The sequence below is a fragment of the Hibiscus syriacus genome, unplaced genomic scaffold, assembly GCF_006381635.1.
Source record: "Hibiscus syriacus cultivar Baekdansim isolate YM2019G1 unplaced genomic scaffold, ASM638163v2 tig00110319_pilon, whole genome shotgun sequence".
Classification (NCBI taxonomy): domain Eukaryota; kingdom Viridiplantae; phylum Streptophyta; class Magnoliopsida; order Malvales; family Malvaceae; genus Hibiscus; species Hibiscus syriacus.
The window spans coordinates 3,295,125-3,317,749 of record NW_024062678.1 but is presented as its reverse complement, the minus strand read 5'-3'; positions in this window follow the sequence as shown (position 1 = coordinate 3,317,749).

Here is a 22,625-nt window from a genome sequence, read left to right as displayed (position 1 = left end):
CTCAACAAAGCAACGCCATATAGTCAGGAGATCATTTTGTAACTTTTAATAATCAATAAACTCAACAAAGTAATATCCTTTAGTCTGGAGATCATATGTGTACTTTACCCATTTTGCTTTTCCAATTTAACATGTTGGTTAATAGGGTGAAAGCAGACGTGCGAGGATTTAAAGCATGTTTAAAGCATTTTTCATCTATGAAAAAAGAATAGTTTATCTGACGAGGAAAGATCAATTTCTTTGAGCTAATCCTCAACTCTAATCTTTTATACTTGTATAAAGTGTATAATATGTTGATGTAATAAAGAAAAGGGACATCAAATATTTTAATTTTGTTTCAATTTTTTATATTGTCACACCCCAATTTAAAGATTTAAAAAAATTCAGTATGAATTTTGAGATATTGAGGACTCTAAGTATAATTTTACTTTTCTTTGGGTTTAAAGAATTCTAAAATTCACGTGAATTTCATTCATCTTATTTATGTGAACTTTATTATTTTATTCAAAAATATTTAGAACCACAAATTGATGAGATTTTTTTTTTAGAGAGAACAAAAAATAATTGACAAATTTAACACTAAGAAATAATAAACGCCTGATCAAATACGTTTGTCTGTTTCTGGTTCATAGATTGTGGCTTTGGCTTCAAATTTCATTTGGCCAGCAACAACTTCAAATTTCATTTGGCCAGCAACAATCTTTACACCTTGATTATGAAAACTTTTGATGCAAAGGACTCAATCTGATTCACAAGTAATCCTTCGGAAGTTCCCAATCATCATCTGCTTTCCTCATCCTTGAGCGTGATCTCCTGCCGTTTGAACCCCTTTGGTTTCTCCAACCTTCATTGAATTCGACAGACTCGTCATCATCATCTTCATATTATGTACGCTCATCTATGGAAATAGAAGCATTGTTGACATCCCAGAAACCCTTTGTCAGCATCTGAATACGTGGCGCTGCAGCTTCGTGAACAACTACTGTATCAGCTATAACTTCCAGCACATTCTCAACGAGCAAAGCATAAGTGCTCACATGATTTACCTTAAAAGAGGGGGAAAACGGTCGATGAACGGGTGTTCCATTTTTTTTGGGTGATTCGGTAGTTGTTTTCAAGATCCGATCGGTGAGGAAGTTCTTCTTGACGGAGAGAATGATATAGTTCTGAATCGACATCACCGGACAGTGAATGACGGTGTCTGATGAATTTTAACCCATGGAAATCAAAAACGTTTTCCTTAGATCTAAGACAAACGAAGATGATTTTGGGATATCGTACCCCATATTCATGTTTGGAAGACGATTCAAGCTTACGAGTAAAGTTGGTCTTGAACAGTGACCGAAAATGACAGTTGACGTGGTGGTCACCAGAATTTGACTGTCGGTCGATGAAGTTTTCTCGTTGATTTTGCATAGCATTGTTGGAGAGGGCCTAAATAAGAAATGAAATGAAATTGACATGTGGGAGATGAAGTTAGTTGGTGACACTACGTAGTTTTGGGGGGTTTTTAGAGGGGAGACGGGAAAATCTCAACTTTAGTCCTCCATTTAAGGTAGGAATGTGATCTTATCCCCATATTTCAATATATTTTTATATATATAGCTCAATAGTTTAGACTAATTCAATTTAGTCCAAAATTGATAAATTAAGTATTCATTCAATTCTAAGTCCTTGATTTTTAGCGAATAAGACCCTCATTTATTAATTAGTTCTAATAAGTTATCTTTATGGCGAGGGAAAAAATTAATTGGATTCAAGTTCGATGGTGATCGGATGGGGTTTAAACAATCGATTAAATGTAGCTCGAAAATGCGAGGTAATACCTTACTACCTTTTCATGCTTTATGGAACATATTGATTTTATTTGAATAGTTAATTAATTCTTACACTCGATACGAATGCGGTAAAAAGTAGGTAAATAAATATGACTCAGATGACTAATATAAGGAATTAGAGAACAGTTGGAATTAAATTATAAGTTATGCGATTAAGTGATAAAGGAATCAGCCATGTATATGTAAATTATAAATTATATCATTAAAGGTTAAATACCAAAGGTACTTGGATGAGAATACTCGGTTAAGTGACATTACGAACCCTTATGTTGTAAAAAAACAATGATTATCCCTGGAAGTTGAATAATAGCTTTAAAAAGACATATTAATCCGATAAAATTAACTGATGTGCATAGAAAATGCTATTTTTGTCTAAAAAAATTGGATAACCAATTTCTAACCCCAAGATAGAGAAAGATTTAGAAATTGTAATTTCTGGACAAAACCGCCTGATAAATAAATTGATAGAATAATGCATATGTTTGAATCGAAGAAAATAACTGAAATACCATGTATCTGTAAAATGACCAAAATACCTCTGGAATGCAAATGACCCAATAATTTCACCAAGTCCAAGAAGGATTGGATATCCTCAAGCTATGAAATGACTGAAATAACATTGAGCACCAAAATGACAAAAAATACTCTTATGGCCTAGAATAAGTAAATGCCTTGGATTAATTAAAGAATCCAAATAAACATGGATGATGTGTTGTCCCTATGTGTTATGAAACAAGAATTAAGTACGTCGACAATTCTTGATATTGTTACAATGTGGAAAGGAAATAAAGATTATTGGAATATCTATTAGTCTACTTCATATCTATTCAGCAATGATTCTGAAGATGATCAATGGACAAGAATTGTTAGTATTAAAAAGTGAATACTCTAGAAGTGCAAAAATTTGATCGGTTGATAAGTATCATTGATGGGACTTGTACAGTTCAGGTTAACTCGATATTTTGATAGTTCGACACAAATCGTAAATGCCTCGAATCTTCGTTCTTCCTTATCAGTTCAAATCATTCTGGTCATATTTGAAAACACAAGTAACTCAGATGTAAAGAATTATGAATACCTTTCTGACTACTTAGTGCCTCCGAAAAACGTCTGAATGCTAATGATCCTGATAAATCACATCCTGAATAACTGATGATTCCGTCAGCTAATAAACTCTTTCAATAGTGATTCTAACTTTCCACATTCTATCGGTATACTGAAGATCAGTGTTTCTCTGCCCGATAAGATTATCCAGTATCTCCGAATCATATCTAGAACCACTAGTGTGTTCTATAATCACATGAATGCTTTATTTGATTTCTATTATGATTTCTGAGTTGGATTCTGTTATGATATCTAATCTGAATTTTGTTCTGATTTCTGATTTCTGTTTACTAAATGAAAATGTTTTATTTGGGATATTCTGGGATCTGGTATGAAGACTCTGACAGGTTCAGTCATTGCAGTTAATTTTTTATAGGTTCTGCACTGACTGGTAATTCCTTACAGACCTAAGGCGACCCTTGGGTAGGCTTTGCGGCCTTGAGATTTTATTGGGTAAGCCTCCGTGGCCCTGAGATTTTCTTGGGTAGGCTCGCAGGCCCCAAGGTACCCTCTTAGGTTATGTAGTTCTGGGAACTACATTGGCGTTTGGTTGGAGGGACTACTATGGTTTTAAAAAGATCTATATATTTTCATTGGTTTTTGTGAGAAAACACTAGACAACCTATTCTGATCTCCTATACCTAGACATCCGAAATATTTTCATATGAATTGAAAGCTTACTGTCTGTTACTATCTGAAATATCTGTAGGATCTCCGCTTAGCATAAAAATCTGTAGATGTCTGAATCAATAAGGAAATATACGATTATTTGTTATATGCATGTCCTGTAGCATCATCTGGTAGTTCTGTATTACTGAGCTTCCCAAAGCTCACTCTATTACTCATCTTTTCAGGTTAAAAGAATCGTACCAGTGCATATATCGACATCAGTATTGAAGTTCTTCCGGCTTTGCTTGCAGAGTATGGTACTTGTGATTAAGGGGCATGTAGATTGTATTTTGTTTTATATCTGAGTCTGAAAATATGTTTTATTTCTGAATACTGATAAATGATTTTATGAGTTTACATGTTATAATAAAAAGTTTTAAAATTTCTGATATTTTTACGGTGGGTCGCTCCGGTGGCCCTAATGTGACACTCCAGATCGAATCGGGTTAACCGTATTGGTCTGAGGGGTTACATATATTTTGTTATCGGTTGAATGATGGTAAATATTTTGAGGTAGAGATTGAGAAAGTAATAACATATTATCAACGTTGACTAACAAGAGGTATTATTATTTATGATATTTTTAGGGCAAAAGTACAAAAATAATTATTAAATTATGTTGAAATTAGTTTTTTATTTATGATTTATTTTTAAATTTATAAATAATTATTAAGTTTATGAAAGAGATCCTCAAACTATGACACTCATAGTCCTTAAACTTTGGAATATTATAATTTCATCTCCAAACTGTGACCTTCATTCTATATTGGTCCCTAAACTTTTGAAATCTCTATTTTCATGCCTAAACTTTTGAATGATTAAGGGGATTTTATTGGAATGTTCAAAAGTTTAGGGATCAATTTAGAATGAGAGTCATAGTTTGAGTATGAAACTGGAATGTTCAAAAGTTTATGGACCAATTTAGAATGTGAGTCATAGTTTGAGTATGAAACTAGAATGTTCAAAAGTTTAAGCATCAATTTAGAATTGGAATTATAGTTTGAGGATGTATGATACAATTATAGAATTATTATAAAATGGTCATTACATGTTATAAAATAGTGATAAATTTAAATTATCATTTTATAATCGTTTAAAATTTTAATATCAGTTTTAAATGATCATTTTATAACTTCTAAAATTTTAATGATTAATAATTTTTTATTTTAATATGGATCAATGGTTCAATGTTGAATAACAAGAGGTGTTATAATTAAATATATATAAAAATAAAAATTTAATATATGTCTAATGACATGAAATACAAACGCAAAGGTCCACAGTGGCGTCGGCGGCAGCTTCATTTAGTTCTTTTATCAGAATAAATTAATTATATGACCATGAAGAGAAGGGTGATCAACGTGGTTTAATTTAGCAAGGGGACAGTTGAAAAACGTGTCAAATATACATTGTACCAGTACCACATTGGATTAATAATAAAATCATTAAATCAATTAAGTTCTTGAAAATTTTATACTAAATTAAATCTTAATAGTTGAAAATTTAATAGATTAAGGGTTTTTTTCTCGTGTTTTTCTTAATATTTTAGTGTTGTTTTTCTCTTTCTCTTGATTTTTATTTAGTCAGACAACATCAATTTTTATGTTTATTGCCAACCATTGATGATTATTATTTCTCTTATTTTTTTCATATTATGTTATTTCTTTTTCTTTTTCTTTTTTTTTAATTTTGAATAAGAATTTATATTCTTGTGACACATTTTCACTGCTCTTGTGGCACGTTCCTTATGACTTTTGATACATTTTTCATATACATTTACGGTTGCGTTGGTGCTCACACGAAGACCCTTACAACATTTATTTTCTGAATGATTTGTCGGTCATAACATATAGTCAGACCCATTCTTTAGTAAAAAGCTTTCAAATAGTTTAGTTCACTCACCACTCTTGTATCACTTCGTATAACGTATCGTTTGACAGAGATAATGATTTTTTATAAAAGTTACTGATTTTTTTTTACGTTGGGCGTCATTTTAAAGGGGATGTTTAGTATTTCTTCATATCTTTTGGTTTAATATTTTTGTTTTATGTATGAGTTTTTTATTACTATTGTTTCTATTTTTATATATATTTGGATATAATTCTTATTTCTTCTATTATTTTTATTAATAAAATCTAATTGTCATTGTTAAAAATATTTAATTGATTAAGTTTCTCCGTTAATATTAATAGTATTGACATACTTTTTGTTGATGTAGCTAAATAAACCTTTATAATGATAACATATGTCATCCATATGGAGAATTTAATTAATTATTCTCTCTTATGTTTAAGGTTTAATTGTATTTTATAAATTTTTAAAATTTTGGTATTCAAATTTGTCAAAATTTGATAATTACCCACCATTTTGAATTTTATTAATTAAATATTCAATATTTGAATCCCATTGGTTCTGGTTAATAAATTTTCTTAGTATCCTTGGGAATTGCCGGTTTGAATTCGAATTGAACAAATATCAATAGTAATGCGATTTATTGATTAGGAATAATGTTAAAATTAATCTCTAATATTTATTAAAATGATTATTTTGGCTCTAATTTTTTTAAAACAACAAGTTTAAAGGATTAAAGTATGAAGTATGTCAAAAAATATTTTTTTAAAGGATTAAAGTATGAAGTATTAAGCTAAAGGTGATTACAAAGTAGTATTTGTTCTATTTCTCAATCACTCTTGCAATCGCTGATGCTCGAACTCGTGGCCTCTAGAAACAATAACGATTCCTTTAACTATTGAGGTAAGTTGGTTCGCGCTTGATACTTGACATTGAATATCATTATTTGGGGAATATTGTTTGATTTAAATATAATTTTAAAATTTTAATTTTATTATTATTATTTTAACCATATATTAATAAAATAATAATAATAAATGTCACATTATACATAAATACTAATTAAATAAGTCATGGTGATTAAAATAGGAGCAATTCAAAAGTTGAGTGATTAAATTGAAAACTTTTAAAGTTTAATGACCAAAATGGGATAGAAAAGATAATTTAGTGATGAATGGTGTAATTTACCCATATATATCAACATTAAACATAGGGCACTGACCTGCTTGACGTGTCACGTCATTAAGAATTAACAGAGTCGTTGGTTAATGATGGGAAATGTTGATCTAAGGGTCATTGAATTTTTTTAAAAATTGGAGGACCACATGTAAAAATAATATGAAGGATACATTAATTTTTTAAAATACAAAGGCTTTACGTGCCCTTTAAAAAATGATTGTATTTACATAGTAGAAAATCTGATTGTATTTACATCGTAGAAAATATTTCTTCTACAATTTCTATACTTATAGATTTATAACATGTAATTGAAAACCAATTTATTTTATAGTACATTAAGTAGTTTGACTTAATTTTATTCAAATTTTGATTACATGGAAATATGTATAGGGAAAAATATAGTAATGGTCAATGAACTTTTCTAAAGCTTTTATTTAGGTCCCTTATCTTTTAAAACTTACAATATAGTCCCCCAACATTTAGTCTGTTTGTAAAATGGTCCCCCAACATTTAGTATGTTTGCAATATGGTCCCCGATCGTTTGACGCCGTTACAGTACCGTTAGGACGTTTGCAACATGGTCAATGAACTTTTTAGGCACTTGCAGTTAGGTCCCCTAACTTTTAAAACTTGCAACACATTCTTAAATTTCATTTTAAACCCCAAATTCCTTTTCAATCTCGAATTTTCTTTTTCGCTTCTCTCTTCTCATTTCCAACGTAACTTTTCAGTCGGGGGTGCATGGGAAATTCTAATCTAACTTTGAATTATGTGGAGGGTTGACTTGAATAATGGTCCATTTAGAAAAGACCCGACCAAGGGACTATCGGGACCATCAACAATTCAAGGTGTAATGTTAGATACATGTCATCTCAGGTGAAGCATAGATGTTCGATGAAATGCTTGTGAGAAAAAAATTAGAAATGCAGAGTTGACAAATACTACTAAGATGAAGTAAGTATCATTGTTGAAAGTCACCAACAAAGCTGGAATTATTTTGTATAAATGGCATATAATAATTCCTTCGCTTAATCCTTGTGCTTAAAGATTTTCCAACAGATGATCAAATATAATGAAATCCCAAACAACGCATTCACCTCTCAGTCTCTTTCGCAACTCGAAAGGCATCATAGCAGGGTCAAGTAGTTACTCAAAATATACTACGCTGTCATGATGTCTTTCGAGTTGCGTGCATGCAGAATTATCTTCTAAAGCTATAATTCAATACAATTTAACTGTAAAATTTCCAAAAAACATGTAAAAATAATAATTCGTTCACGATATATTAGTCCCATAATCAACATGAACTTGTTAAAAAGAATACGAGCTCACAGGACGCCGAAAACCATAGGTCAGATCAATAAAATTCCCAGTAAACTAATATCAGCAGTCTCTTGGATTGAGCCTGGCGATTTCACTATGTCGATACTCACAACCAATTCCTTGATTTAAAGAAAACCCAAACAAGAAGATAAAATTTTTTTAGCTTAGGACCCTATTTCACTTCTATTATGATGGACTGAATATCTTTAATAAGGAGTACTAAAAGTGTTGATTAAGAAGAAAGAAAGAAAATTAGATAGTTTTGGTTCAAAACTAACACTGAATATCCAGATCATTGACATGCAGTTCCAGAAACATAAAAATTTCAACAATAAACACACAATGCGAGCTGAAATGAGAAAGTGTGAAAGAGGAAAAGTTTACTTCTAGATAGCCCAAAAGAGAAAATAAATACATTCTTGCAAGTGAGGGGAGAGACTAAGAAATAAACGCAATCGGTGTTGCGTTTAAGCAATTCTTCCTCCATTTTTTCTTTGTAAATAAAAAGCTGAAAGACAGAGCACTACTTGAGTTTACAATTTTACATGGCGGAAAATTAAAGAACAAAAACCAAACGAGAGGTGAATGCACTGTTTGGGATTTCATTATATTTTATCATTTGTTGGAAAATCTTTAAGTACAAGGATTAAACGAAGAAATTATTATATGTCATTTATACAAAATAATTCCAGCTTTGTTGGTGACTTTCAACAATGATACTTAGTTCATCTTAGTAGTATTTGTCAACTCTGCATTTCTAACCCTATTTTTTCTCACAAGCATTTCATCGAACATCTATGCTTCACTTGAGATGACATGTATCTAACATTACACCTTGAATCGTTAATGGTCCCGATAGTCCCTTGGTCGAGTATTCTCTCAATAGACATTTATTCAAGTCAACACCTCCACATAATTCGAAGTTAGATTAGAATTTCTCAAGCATCCTCGACTGAAAAGTTACGCTGGAAATGAGAAAATAGAAGCAAAAATGATTTTTGAGATCGAAAAGGAATTTAGGGTTTAGAATGAAATTTAGGATTATGTTGCAAGTTTTAAAAGTTGGGGGACCTAAATGCAAGTGCCTAAAAAGTTCAGTGACCATATTGAAAATGTACTAACGGTAGTCAAACGGTCGGGGACCATATTGCAAACATACTAAATGCTAGGGACCATTTTGTAAATGGATTAAATATTGAGGGATTGTATTGCAAGTTTTAAAAGTTAGGGGACCTAAATGAAAGCTTTAGAAAAGTTCAGTGACCGCTACTATACTTTACCCATATGTATATATATAATAATAATTTAATATTATCAATTATTATAAAATGGATCGTATGAAAATACATATTGGAATATATATATATATATATGGATACTATTAAATAATATTAATTATTTACGTATGAAAATTTTTATTGCATAAAAATTGATAATTGTTAAATGATTTAACGTTCAACTGACTAAATTATAGGGATGGCAAACGGGCGGGTCGGGTGCGGATACCCCCTCCCCCATCCCCATACCCACCTAATATTTTTCAATCCACCACCCGCCCACCACCCATGATGGGTACAAATTTTCAAATCCACACCCGCCCACGCGGGTACATTTTCAAATCCATCCCCACACCCACTACCCACTAGCGACATACCCATCTAGACCCGCCTGACAACAAACTAATGAGATGTTGGAGTTGGTTCCCAGACAGTTTGTGATGGGGTAGCAGCGCATGCTTCAATTTGTCAAAGGAGTAGCTCTACGAATGTTATGGAGATAGATTGTATGGAGCATGTAGTTGCAGAGCTGGATTGTTGTGTTGCTTTCGATGTTAATGCTCATAGTGCGCCTAATATAGGTTTTGAGGGGCTAAAGAACATGGAAACTGCTGCTTTCGATGAGATCCTTAAATACTGTCCTAGAAAAATTCATGATTGTTTCAAGAAAAAAAATTCTAACAATTGAAAAGATCAGATAAGTCTTACACTATGAACGAACCCTTAATTCAAATATGGACATTCTTGGATAGCCATGATAAATCTGGATCATCCCATTTCCTCATTCTGACCCTTTTTCGTTGAAGAACCCTATTTAGATTAGAGTCCGCCACAATATATAATTGTTGGTATGAAAGATGCTTATAGTACGGGTGATTTGTGTTTGGATGGGCAGCATGGGCTAAAGAACATGGAAAGTGGCGTGGTTGGTGGGATTATGGGTTTAATCAAAGAGCCGAATATTTTCCTAATTAAAGACCAAATTAAAGACTAAATATCCTTAATATTTGGATAAATTATATGTTATATATTATACAATATTAAAATTTATAAATTAGTCTCTAAAATTACACCTAAATTCATAATGGTCCAAAATTTAATAGATATTTAGTTGGGTGGGCGGATGTGGGGCGGGCGGATGCGGGGCGGGTAATGTCTCAAACCCATTACCCGCCCACCACCCACGACGGGTACCACTTTATAAATCCACACCCGCCTACTACCCGCTAAAATTATACCCATCCCCGCTCCAATTGGAGCGGATGCGGTGCGGAATCCACGAAACTGTACCCGTTTACCATCTCTACTAAATTATCTTAATTTGGCATGATGCAAACTATTTCATAATATAAATTATTAATTTTGGAATTAAATTATTAAACTCCTGAGTGTTATCAAGTATGCAAAGTAGTGTATATTTATATATAATTTTTTTAAATGCTTTAAAAGGAAGATGAAGGGTCGCGGTGCAGCGGGGAACTTCTGGCAGTGAGTTGATCGTCGCCATGGATGTAACATGGAAGGTAACGGAGCTACTGGGAAGAACCGATTCAGAGAAGGCCATAGGGCGGGGTAGTCGGTTTTTGTAGACAACATTAGCAAAAGAGTACATCAGTCTAGTCTCAGAGATGCGTTTAAGGTGTATGGAATAGTTACAGATGTTTTTGCGGCATACTAGAATGCGAGGACAACGTTCGCTTTCGTTCAATTTAGGCACCAAGCGGAAGCAGAGGCTGCTGTTGAGAGAGGTAATGGAAGAACTATTGATGGTTATCGTATTAGGGTGTTTATGGCAGATAAACAACCAAGTAACGGTCCGACACCAAGAAGGTACGGAGTAAAAGTGTGGGTCAAACCTTTGGCTTTGAAAGATTATAGGTCCTTCAAGGAAGCGTTGTAAAGGAAATCCATGCAGTCATCGAGGGTGAGAAACACGAATGAAGTGAGGAGCAGTGTGGCTGCCTAGTCAAAAAGTCAATACCCATTGTCTTTGTTGACGCTCATTCGTCCCAAAAGAAAGAGGCTGAGTTGGGAACTATTAGTATTCCTAGAGTTGAAACAGTGTGGAGTAATAGATGCCTCGTGGGAGAAATCAAAAAGATGTATAATCCCAAAATTGTTCAAGCAGGACTGAGTTTGGATGGGATAGATGTCAAAGTGTGTCAATGGGACGGTAATCTGGTGGTGCTTCAGTTTCAGGATGTTGATTCCCTGAACAGATGCTGGTATAGGAGGAACGATTTTCTGTCCCTTCGGTTTGATAAGCTCGAAAGGTTGGAGGGGTTCGAAGACAAGCGGAGGATCAAAACTTAGGTGGTTCTTAAGGACGTTCCACTTCAGGTCTAGAGTGATAAATTTTTCATGAAGGTTGGCAGCAGGTGGGGTTCTGTAGTGAGAATTGATGATGAGACTCAGAATCATGATCTTTTTGATGAAGCGAGGATTTTGCTGACGGTTCAAAAAGTATCAACTGTGCCGGAAAGATTCTCTATTAACATAAACGGTATCATTTATCCAATCAAAGTGAGGACAAAAGAATACGTCGAAGGTAGACTGTTTATTGATGGATTGGCTTAGGGAGGCGGTGTTGAGGGGGTGAACCATTTCCAGGGGGAGTTGCTCAATTTTGATTGAAATGTCAACGAGAACATTGCTGACGAAAACGCTAATGCAACAATCATTACCTCTATCGTCCTGTGTCAGAATGGAAGGTTGGAATGATGAACTTCATGAGGTTCTCGTTGAGTCGGGCAATGGGTTTTTATTGGGTTTTGGGGATAACCAGCTTGGTCTTGAGTATAATTCAAATATGGCCCAGCATTCTACGGGTTACTCCATCTCAAATAACTCGAGGCTGTTAGAGGTCCCTATAGAGGTTGTTCCATCGAAATTTATTGCGGGCTCTCCTCCAAGCTTGTTTCCTAAATCGATAATGACGTGTCAAAAGCCTAGAGCCCGTCTACTACTCTGAAGAAATCAGCAAGTAAAGCACCAAAAAATAAAGGGAAGCACATCAACGATAATGAACAGGAAGTGAAAGTAACTATGGACGTTGGGAAGAAATTGGGGTTGGTATTCAAGGCTCCAGACCACGTTGTTACAGCCAGACTGGAAGAAATTGAGATCAGGGCCAAGAATTGATGGGTTTGCGAGGTAATGGATGTCTTTTTCATGTTGTGTGTGTGTGTGTGTCTTTTTTTTTTTTTGATGAATTGTTATGCCTTATCTTGGAACGTGAGAGGTATGGGGAGGCCGGAAAAGAAAGATTTATCAGCCGTGTGATTGCGTCTTCCAAAGCTCCTATAGTCTTTTTACAAGAATAAAAGGTTTTGGTTATGAAAGTTGGGGTGCTGAAAAGGTTGAAATGGCACTTTCTGGGCGAGGCAGAATACGTGCTTTCCGAAGGGCCATCGGGAGGTTTGATCTCGATCTGGGACACTACTTCATTAAGGTGGATAGAACCGTGCAGAACAATAGGTTTCTGCGTTAGAAGGAGTGCTAGTGAAGTCACAGAAGAGAATTGTTATGATTAATGTTTATGCGCCAAACTGCCCAATTCAGATGAGAGTAATTTTTTATCAAATGAGCGAGTATATCGCTTCCATTGGTGTGCCTGCTTTTCTAGGCGGAGATTTTAATACGGTTAAAACCACGTGAAAAAGTTGGCGCAGTGGCATGTAAGAGTTCGATTAATATATTCTCAGACTTCATTAAATCAAATTAGTTGATTGATTTGCCACTATCGAACATCGATTTTACTTGGTTTCCCGGGGGGAGTCTATCTCGGCCAGCAGAATCGACAGGTTTCTTGTTTCTCCAGATTTTTTACTTTGGTTCCCTCATCTGATTCAATCGTCCCTGCCCATAGGACTTTTGGATCATAAGCCGATAATGTTAAACGAGGTGTGTCGTAGAAGGAACAAGTCGTTCAAATGGTTTTTCCATTGGGTCGATGATTCGAGATATGTTGATCTAGTCAAATTAACCAGTCGCACTTGCAAGAATAAAGGGATTGGCTCCATGTTGAGTGAATTGAAGGTCGTATCAAAAGATTGGGCTTTAAAAGCTGCTCTGACGGACTTAGGCTCTCCAGAGGAAATCGAGAGGCGAATTGCTGTATTAGAAGATTCATTAGTCCAGTCTGGGAGTAATGCTGGGGTAGTGGCTGAGTTACAACAGTTAAAGTCATCTTTATTGGCGAAGTTCATGAGAGATGAGCGGGAATGGTTACAAAATTCAAGACTTAGTGGTTTGAGGTCGGAGACAAAAACACACGATTTTTTTATGTTGTTGCTTCGTCCAGAGGTAAAATTAATCGTATGTACTCTTTAGGGGATGGCGATGTTGAACACAAGAATCCTAAACAGATCTCGAAACTGATCGCCAATCACTTTCGTGATACTTACAGCAAAGTGAAAACCTTACCAGCCAAGAGATTGGGGGTTCAGCTCAAAAAGCTAAGTGTGGCATCAAAAAGGGGCGTTTGAAGCCCAATTTTTAGGGGAATAAGTATGGGCAGCGATAAAATCGTCAGATGGGTCCCGGGCTCCCGGCCCGAATGTGTTAAACCTTGAGTTTTGTAATAAGTTTTGGACAGAATTGAAGAATGAAATCATGGTGTTCTTTAGAGAATTTTTCATCGGGAAGATTAGTGAAACTGAATTTAATATCTCGTATATCACTCTGATTCCAAAATAATCCGCCCCTAGACATGTGGATGACTTCAGACCTATTTCCCTAGTGGGAAGCATCTATAAGATTTTGGCCAGAGTCTTATCAAAGAGATTGGCATCATGATTGCATGAGGTGGTGGGGGATAATCAGTTTGCTTTTCTGCCTGGCAAGCAGATTGCAGATTGTTCCCTTATAGCTAACGAAGTCATTGCTGATTTGCATAGTAGAAAAAGAGAAATTATAATATTCAAAGCCGATTTTCAAAAGGCTTATGATTCAGTTGACTGAAGTTTCCTAAACTTTGTGATATCTAAAATGGGGTTTGGGAAAAAATGGAGATGGATTCATATGTGCATATCTTCGCCGTCTCTGTCAGTGTTGGTTAACGGTGTTCCATCAGAAAGCTTTCTAATCAAAAGAGGTTTGAGGCAATGTTGTCATGTGTCTCCGTTCCTTTTTAATCTAGTTGGGGGGGGGGGGCTGAGCAGGTTGTGTTCCAAAGCTGTGGAAGTTGGTCTTTTAAAGGGCGTTTCGGTGGGTAATTCAAACATTCCAATTTCTCACTTGCTGTTCGCCAACGACTTAATTCTATTTCCCGAGGCGTGTTCAAACTCTATTAGGAATATCAAAAAAGTTCTTGGGCTGTTTGAAGTTGCTTCTGGTCTGAAACTCAATGTTAAAAAATCATACTTGTTTGGGGTTAATGTTTATGTGATTGTTGTAAAGGGGTGGGCAGAGTTAATTAAGTGCGAATGAGGGTCTTTTCCAACAAAGTATTTAGGCCCTCCCCTAGGTCAGCTCAGAAATTCAATCGAGTTGTGGGAGCCAGTGGTGGACAAATTTAAGTCACGGTTTGAAGGGTGGAAGAGTAAACTGCTTTCCTTCGGTTGGAGGTTAACTTTGGTTAAATCTGTGCAATCCAATTTGCCGGTGTATTATTTATCAATGTTTCAAATGCCAGCTACGGTAGCTTCAAAATTAAACTCAATGATAGAAAATTTCATTTGGAGCTCGAGCTCGAATAAAGCCATTCATTGGGTTAAATGAGCTTATGTGTGTAGGCTAAAGAAGTTTGGAGGTTTGGGGGTTTTTTGATTTGAGGTTAAAAACAAGTCTTTGTTGGTAAAGTGGGTGTGGCGGTATGGACGTAACGAAATTGTTTGTGGAGGAAAATCATTGACGCAATCTATGATTACGATTCCAACTCTCTCCTTCCACGTTCAATTCAGTCGAGAAAGTCATCTTAGGTTTGGCAAAACATTGTTAAACCGGTTACAATAGTAGAGGACCCGTTTTCTTCTAATGTAAAGTGTATGGTGGGAGATGAAAAAATATCATCTTTTGGGATGATCCGTGGACTGCTGTTCAGTCTCTTCGTGTGGCATTCCCGCGGATCTTCAATGTTCCAATTAAAAAACAGGGTATGGTTTGTGATTTTGGCTCTAGATCTAATGGTTAGTGGATTTGGAACATTAAAATTAGGAGAGAGTTGTTCGAGTGGGAAACTCGAATTTGGAATGATTTCATGAGTACAATTTCTAGTGCTATCGTCAAATGCGATCATGGTGGATTGTGTTCGTTGGCCAGGCTCTTCAGATGGTTTGTTTACCCCCCAGGAGTTTCTGCTGGTTCGTTTCCTCATTTGAGGCAGAGGCACACAAAGATTAACGTACGAAATGGGATTTTAACCATGGAGTTTAATGGTGAGATCGTTAAATTTGATGTGTATAAGGCAATGAAACACTCATACAAAATGGCGAGCATAAATTATGTTGATATTATTTATCCTTTGGAAAATGAGTTTGTATAAACTAATTTATCTTTTGATCTATGCAGGGGTTTAGAAGACTACAATGAGGAAGTCGGGGAGATGGAAATTTTATTTTCTATTCATTTTGATTTATGTTTGGTTCATTCTAAATATAAAATTCTGCCTTCTGTTTTGCAGGCACCTAAGATAGAATTGAAACAATTGCCGGAACACTTAAAGAAAGTATTTTTAGGAGAAAATGTTACTTCATAGGTTATTATTTCAGATAAGCTTTCAAAGCTATAAAAGATCCGAAGAAAAGCCTATGAGAATGCCAAAATCTATAAGGAGAAAATAAAGGAATTATACGATCGTAGAATTTCTCATAAGGAAGTTTTTAGTTGGAAAAAACGTATAAAGTGGAGGAAATATTTCTCTTAAAACCTGTAGTCTGAACCAAGTTGTCGAGCACAACGACTTTAAACATATCGCTTTATGGGAGACAACCCATTTTCAATTCCAAATTATTTAATTTTTTTATTTCTTATTTTTATTTTTATCATTTTTGTTTAGTAATTTATTTTCTCTATTTTTTTTCTTTTCCCCTTAATTTTTTAGGCACCTGATGTTTTAAATCAAACTTAAAAGAATGAGGATGTGAAAATTTTTGTTCGAATAGTGCAAAAATCATAACCCTAAATTAGTGACGATCGTTCGACATTACACATGGGGAATTCTTTATTTCTTCTCTCGTACTTTAATTTTACGTTTTGGGACAAAACGCCTTAAGTGATGGGAGTAGAGTCTAAGTTGAATTTTCATTTGCCTATCTCTATGTTTTGATTATAGTATGTGTGGCTGAATTTGCGAAAAATTCCATTGAATTTCTTTGTCTTGTTGAATGTTTTTGGTATGTCATGCTTGTTTGGGAACAAATAATTGTTTATGTTAAGATATTCATGATAACGGATAGCATAGGTTGTGATCAAGTTGGGTTTCTTGTGATATTCCATAATTTTGTTGTTGAAATATGCTTAGTTTAATACATAAACACACTTTGGTGAGATTTGAGCTTTTATGAGCATATCATTTTGCTATCATTTTGTTGGATTAAGAGCGTCGAATTTGACATTGGTATTCTAGAACCTGGATTTTAAATAATGTCGAGATTATACACGAACATGACGCTTAAAAATGATTTGGGCACCTTAGGATTAATCACTCCGGTTTACCAACTAAATTGCCTACTCATGCATTTTCCCTAGTTAACCACTTTTTAGTCTATACCCATTCTTTGTTTTAACCATATTTATAAACTCAAGTCTTTTTTATTTTATCCATCTTTTCTACCCCTTTTCAGGACAAGTGAACAATTTATTCGGTGTATGATTATGCTCCACAAAAAAAGGAATATTTTTGTTACATAAAAAGGAAATCATGTACAAGAGAAAAAAAAGAAAAAACAACAGCTTGGGGAAAAAAAGACAAAAAAGAGGAAAAAGTCAAAATAAGTTTAAAAGGAAAATGTGTTTTGATGTTTGTGTCTTATTATTTTTCTATACTTAGTCGGTTCATAGACTTGATCTAGTTATTTGTGAGTTCCTTGTCTTGAATCTTAGCTGCATTTTTAGTCTATTTCCTCACCTTTACATAAGCCTTGTTACAACCAATTCAAGACCCTTTGATTTATGCATCTTGATTCTAATTCGTAGTGGAGATTTAATTTACTTGCAAGCCTATGGTAATATTGTGTCGGTTCTAACGTTGAGCGTTTCTATACCCCAAACAAATTAAGTGATTTGAGTGAATCCTAGTAAAGTATTTAGTTAGGTTGCATTGAGATTGATGAATGAATGGATGTCAAAATTATATTTATCTTGTTCCAATTAGTGTTGTTAATTGATTGGTGTCTTATCTTGGATGATTATTGTGGTCTCTACCGACATTGTTTTTTTGGATGTAAGACTTGACAAATAAGGGTAAATGGAGTTTTTGACTTATTTGATTAAAGCATACTTGAGGACAAGCATGAGATAAGTTGTTGGAATTAAGATGAAGCTCAATGATCAACCAAAAATTTTACCAAAAGGGGGTGAATTGGTTTTTGAGATTAGGGAATAAGCAGTAAAAAGAGATAGACAATTTGCACAATGATTTATAGTAGATGTAGACTTGATTGAGAAGCCGAATCACTATAAATCATCGTGCAAATTGTCTATCTCTTTTTACTCCTTACTCCCTAATCTAAAAAACAAATTCACCCCCTCTTGGCAATTTTTTCGGTTGATCATTGAGCTTCATCTTAATTCCAATAATTAGTATCAGAACTTTACTCATTAGAAGGTCTAACAACCTTGAGATATTCCTTGAAGAAGTTATATCAATTCCCAACGCAACCGAGAAGATGGCTTCGACCTCCAGCTCTTACTAAATTGAAGACTCTCAACCGGTCAACAAGCCACCTTATTTCAATGTAACAAATTATGCCTATTGGAAGAATAGAATGATGTTCTTCATTCAAGCCAACGATCTATGAGCTTGGAACTCAATCATGAAAGGATACTCTATTCCAATCGATGAAATGGATAATTGGAGTGATGGAGAGAAGAAGAAATTCTAACTCAATACAAAGGCTATGTACATTCTATTTTGTGCACTAGGCTCGGATGAATATGGAAGAGTCTCCTTTTATTCTAATGCCAATGATATTTGGGACAAGCTCCCAGTCACTCATGAAGGAACCAATGAAGTGAGTGAAACCAAAATTAGTCTTCTCAACCATATCTATGAGAATTCTAAGATGAAATCGGATGAATACATCAAAGTTATGACAGAAGATTTTTCGTGATTGTCAACATTCTCAAGTGATTTGGAGAATTTATCCCTATTGAGAAGCTTGTAAGGAAGATAATTTATTCTCTTCCAAATTTTGACAATCGAAGAAGACGACGATCATCGAAGCTAAGAACCTAAAGACTCACACTCTTAATGAGCTTATTGGTTCTCTTCTCACTCATGAGTTGATGGTAAAGGAAAAAGAAGATGAATAGAAGAAAAACAAGAAGAATAATGATGTAGACATTGCCTTCAAATCCACCAATAAAAGTAATCAAGATTCAAGTGAAGAGGTGGATGAAGATGATTATGAAGAATAGATGGCCAAGATCTTCAAATGATTCAAGATATTCATGACTTCTAAGGAAGTGAAGCATGAATCAAGGAAAAAGAAGAGTCCCTCAGTGTTCTTTAATTGTCAAAGAACTGGGCATGTTAAGTATGATTGTCCCCTCCTAAAGAAGAAGGGATTAAATAAGAAGAAGACATTTGTGGCAGCTTGGAGTGATGAAGATGACTCCAATGATGAAGATAAAGTACCAATCTATGCCTCATGGCTATCGAAGAAGATTCAATGGTAACTTCTAGCTCTAGTGAATCAAATTCTTATTCTTTTAATGAGTTACAAGTTTCCTATAATAAGTTGTATTTGGAATTTGAGACAATGAATTCCAAATATAAGAAATTAATTTCAAAACTTAAAGTTGTATATGATTTGATTTTGAAAGAAAAATTAGATTTTGAAAAGCAAAATAAAATTTTAAAAATGATTTTGAGCTTTCAAAAACCAAAATTGAAGAATTGGAAAAAGAAAATCTTGAATTGAAAGTTAAGCTTGAATGCTTAACAAAATAAAAATAATTAATTTCTAAAAACAACTCATTATGTTTAAAAATGACAAAATGCTCACATTGTCATTTTCATGGTCATATGGAACATAATTGTCCTTTAAAGAAATAAAATGTTTTAAAATTAGATAAGTATAGGTTCCTAAAGGAACAAGGGGCATTGAAACTAATGTCCAATGATCCAAAGCAATTTGGATACCAAAATCCAATTAAATGTCTCTTGTAGGTGTGTGTGTGAGCAATGGTGATGAAAGTGAAGATATTCAAATGCTCTAGCCACACTTAAAAATGAATGGGTAACCTCTAAGCTTAATGTTATTGTTTTGATAAATTGGTTGCCTATTTGTTGTAAATATGCATGAGTTTTGATTTTAAATAATTTTATGTTTTCATCTCATGTATGTTGAAAAGTATATTATGATGGACATTTTAAAGTTTAAATGATTTTTCATAATTTTTAGTTCATCATAATGATTTTTGGTCAGAATTGGTTTTAAATGCTTTGTTTTTACAAATTTTAATTTTTGACCTTAATTTAAATGATTATGCATGTAGTTTATTATAAATGATATCTCTCTAACAATTGATATTAATGTTTCAAATGCATAACATTTTTTTATAGCTTTATGTACATGCACTTAAATACAACAATTGGTATTGCATAAAGTTGATTAAACTTGGATATATTGAATTTCTTGTGCTACTAACATGTTTGTTCAGATTTGTTGAAATTCAATTTTTTTAAAATGTCAAGCTTTTAAAGTTAAATTTTTCTTTGGAATTTTTTTATTGAGTGGGAGCTTTGATTTTTCAAATGATCTTATGCTAAAATTTACCACTTACTCTACATTGTTATTTTTTGAACTTTAAAGTTGAATTATTTTTTATATAACAAAAAAAGGGAGAAGTATATGTTTGAAAAAATCAATTTCAAGAATAAAAAAAAGGAGCTTTAATATCTTCCAAGTATTTCTCTTTTTCATGAAATGTTTTATTAAGGAGGAGTTTTGTCAAAAAAAAAATTAAATGTTTTGTTATATCAAAAAGTGAGAGATTGTTGAACTATGTTTTATAATATTTTGATATAACAAATTAAGGCAAAATGTTTTTGGACTTGATTGAATTTGTTCAAAGTTTTCAAAAATAATTCAAAGTCCATTAAACTAGAATTTGAGCACAAAACAATTTTTAGGGTACGTAGTACCGATACTGTTCTTACAGTATCGATACTATATGAACATCATCAATATTGTTCATGTAGTACCGATAACAAAGGTAAGAGAATTATCGATATTCTCTAGGTAGTATCGATACTACCAGATGTTTTTCAAATTGCTCAAATTCCAGAATGCAAAATAGGTGTCGATACCCATTGGGGTATTGATACTACTTTATACAGTAGTATCGATACCATGAGCATAGTATCAATATTGGTCAAGCCCAACAGTCTTTAACGGTTAGTTTATTTGAGAATTATAAAAGAAGTACCGATACTCATTAAAGGAGACTGATACTCTTTATCCTGGGCAGTTTTATTTTACAGAAAAATTATCCCCAATGGCTAGAAACGTCCACAAACACATTCCAACCTTTAAAAACAAGTTGAGGAAACTTGAAGAATGGTTAGAACAACTATCCAAGCATTCATCATCAAGAGAAAAGCTTTTCACTCTTTTATTTTTTTTTCTATTTTTTCTCTTGTACATAGTGTGTTTTGAGCTTATTTCAAATCCTTTTATTTGTTTTTAATGAGCTTAAATTTTGTAAACACCTTCCTTACGAGAGGTTTTTCTTATTTACATTTTATACCTTTTGTAAAAGGGGATTGGTTCTAGCTAAGCCTATGAAAAGCTAGGGAGTGTAAAGGTTATCTCTTTATCCTGCAAAAAGAAAGAACAAATTAGTAATTTTGTTAGAAAATCCTTAGTGATAAGCTAAAGTAGTGGATGTAGACTTGGTTGAGAAGTCGAACAACTATAAATCATCGTGGAAATTGTCTATCTCTTTTTACTCTTTACTCCCTAATCTCAAAAACTAATTCACCCCCTCTTGGCAAATCATTCAATTGTTCATTTGAGCTTCATCGAACGTCCCAACATAAGTGAAGGGGAATTTGATGAGTGTTCTAAATTGATAATAGTTTCTTGTTAATTCTTCGATCTTGTGGATTTATTACTGTTGATTGATTGTATTGTGCTTATTTTCGTGCAATATCTTAGTTTCCATAATTAGCAGTAAAAATGGTGCATTATGCATTTATTTTATTATTTGGTCATGGTTAGAGACATGGGTACGACGCTGTACATGACACGGTCTGACGTGACAGTTTCTAGAAGGCCAGCCAACAGCAGTTTCTAGAAGATCTAGTCATCACCTTTTGGAAGGTGGACGGACAGAGATACCTTAGGAGGATTTGTTTTTTAAATTTAAAGTTTGAATTTGAAAATATTTGGAATTATCTTTAGGATTATTTTTCTTTTAATTTCTATGTTTATCTCTAGGATTTTAGAAACTATAAATACCCCCTTGGGGTAAGGCTCAAAACACACTTGTTTTTAGATTCAGTAAGTTTTGGTGATTTCGATTTTTATAAAAGTTAGGTTCTTCTTCTTTATTTTTCATTTTCATTTTTTATTTTCAAGTTTAATTTTTTCAATATGCTAAGTATGACTTCTGCCATGCTTAGCTAATTTTCTCATAAGTTGAAAGATTAAGCGATGAATCAATTCAATATGTGAGAATTGAAAAGTACTTAACATCTTCAGGATGTCATTCTCAGTTTTCTGGAAACTTGGATAGGTAATCGACATATCCTTTAAAATCAAAATACTTTTATTTCAAAAAGTCGACGTTGGTCTGGATGTTATTCTGATTTAAAGTTAGGAGAAAAGATCGGCTTGTAGCATATCTGACTTCCTGTGAGCACACTTAGCGACAGTTCGGTAAGGGAAACTGAGATCGGATTCGATTCTGAGCGAGACAACATAATCCTAGTCGCTTTCCTAAACTAAAATTGTTTTGTGTTAACGACGATTGTTGTTGACGAAAACGGGTAAAGAAAACGAAAGAACACGAGAATTTTACGAGGTTCGGCAATGTGCTTACGTCCTCGGTGCCTAGGCGGCGCTAGAAGTTTTATTCAATGATATTTTAGGTCTAGGTTACATCTCTATTTATAATAGAAAACCCTGGTACATAATTACAAAATCAACCCTGTACCGTACCGCGGGGGCTGCGCCCCCACACCCCCAACCCACATAATTTGTAACCCCACAAC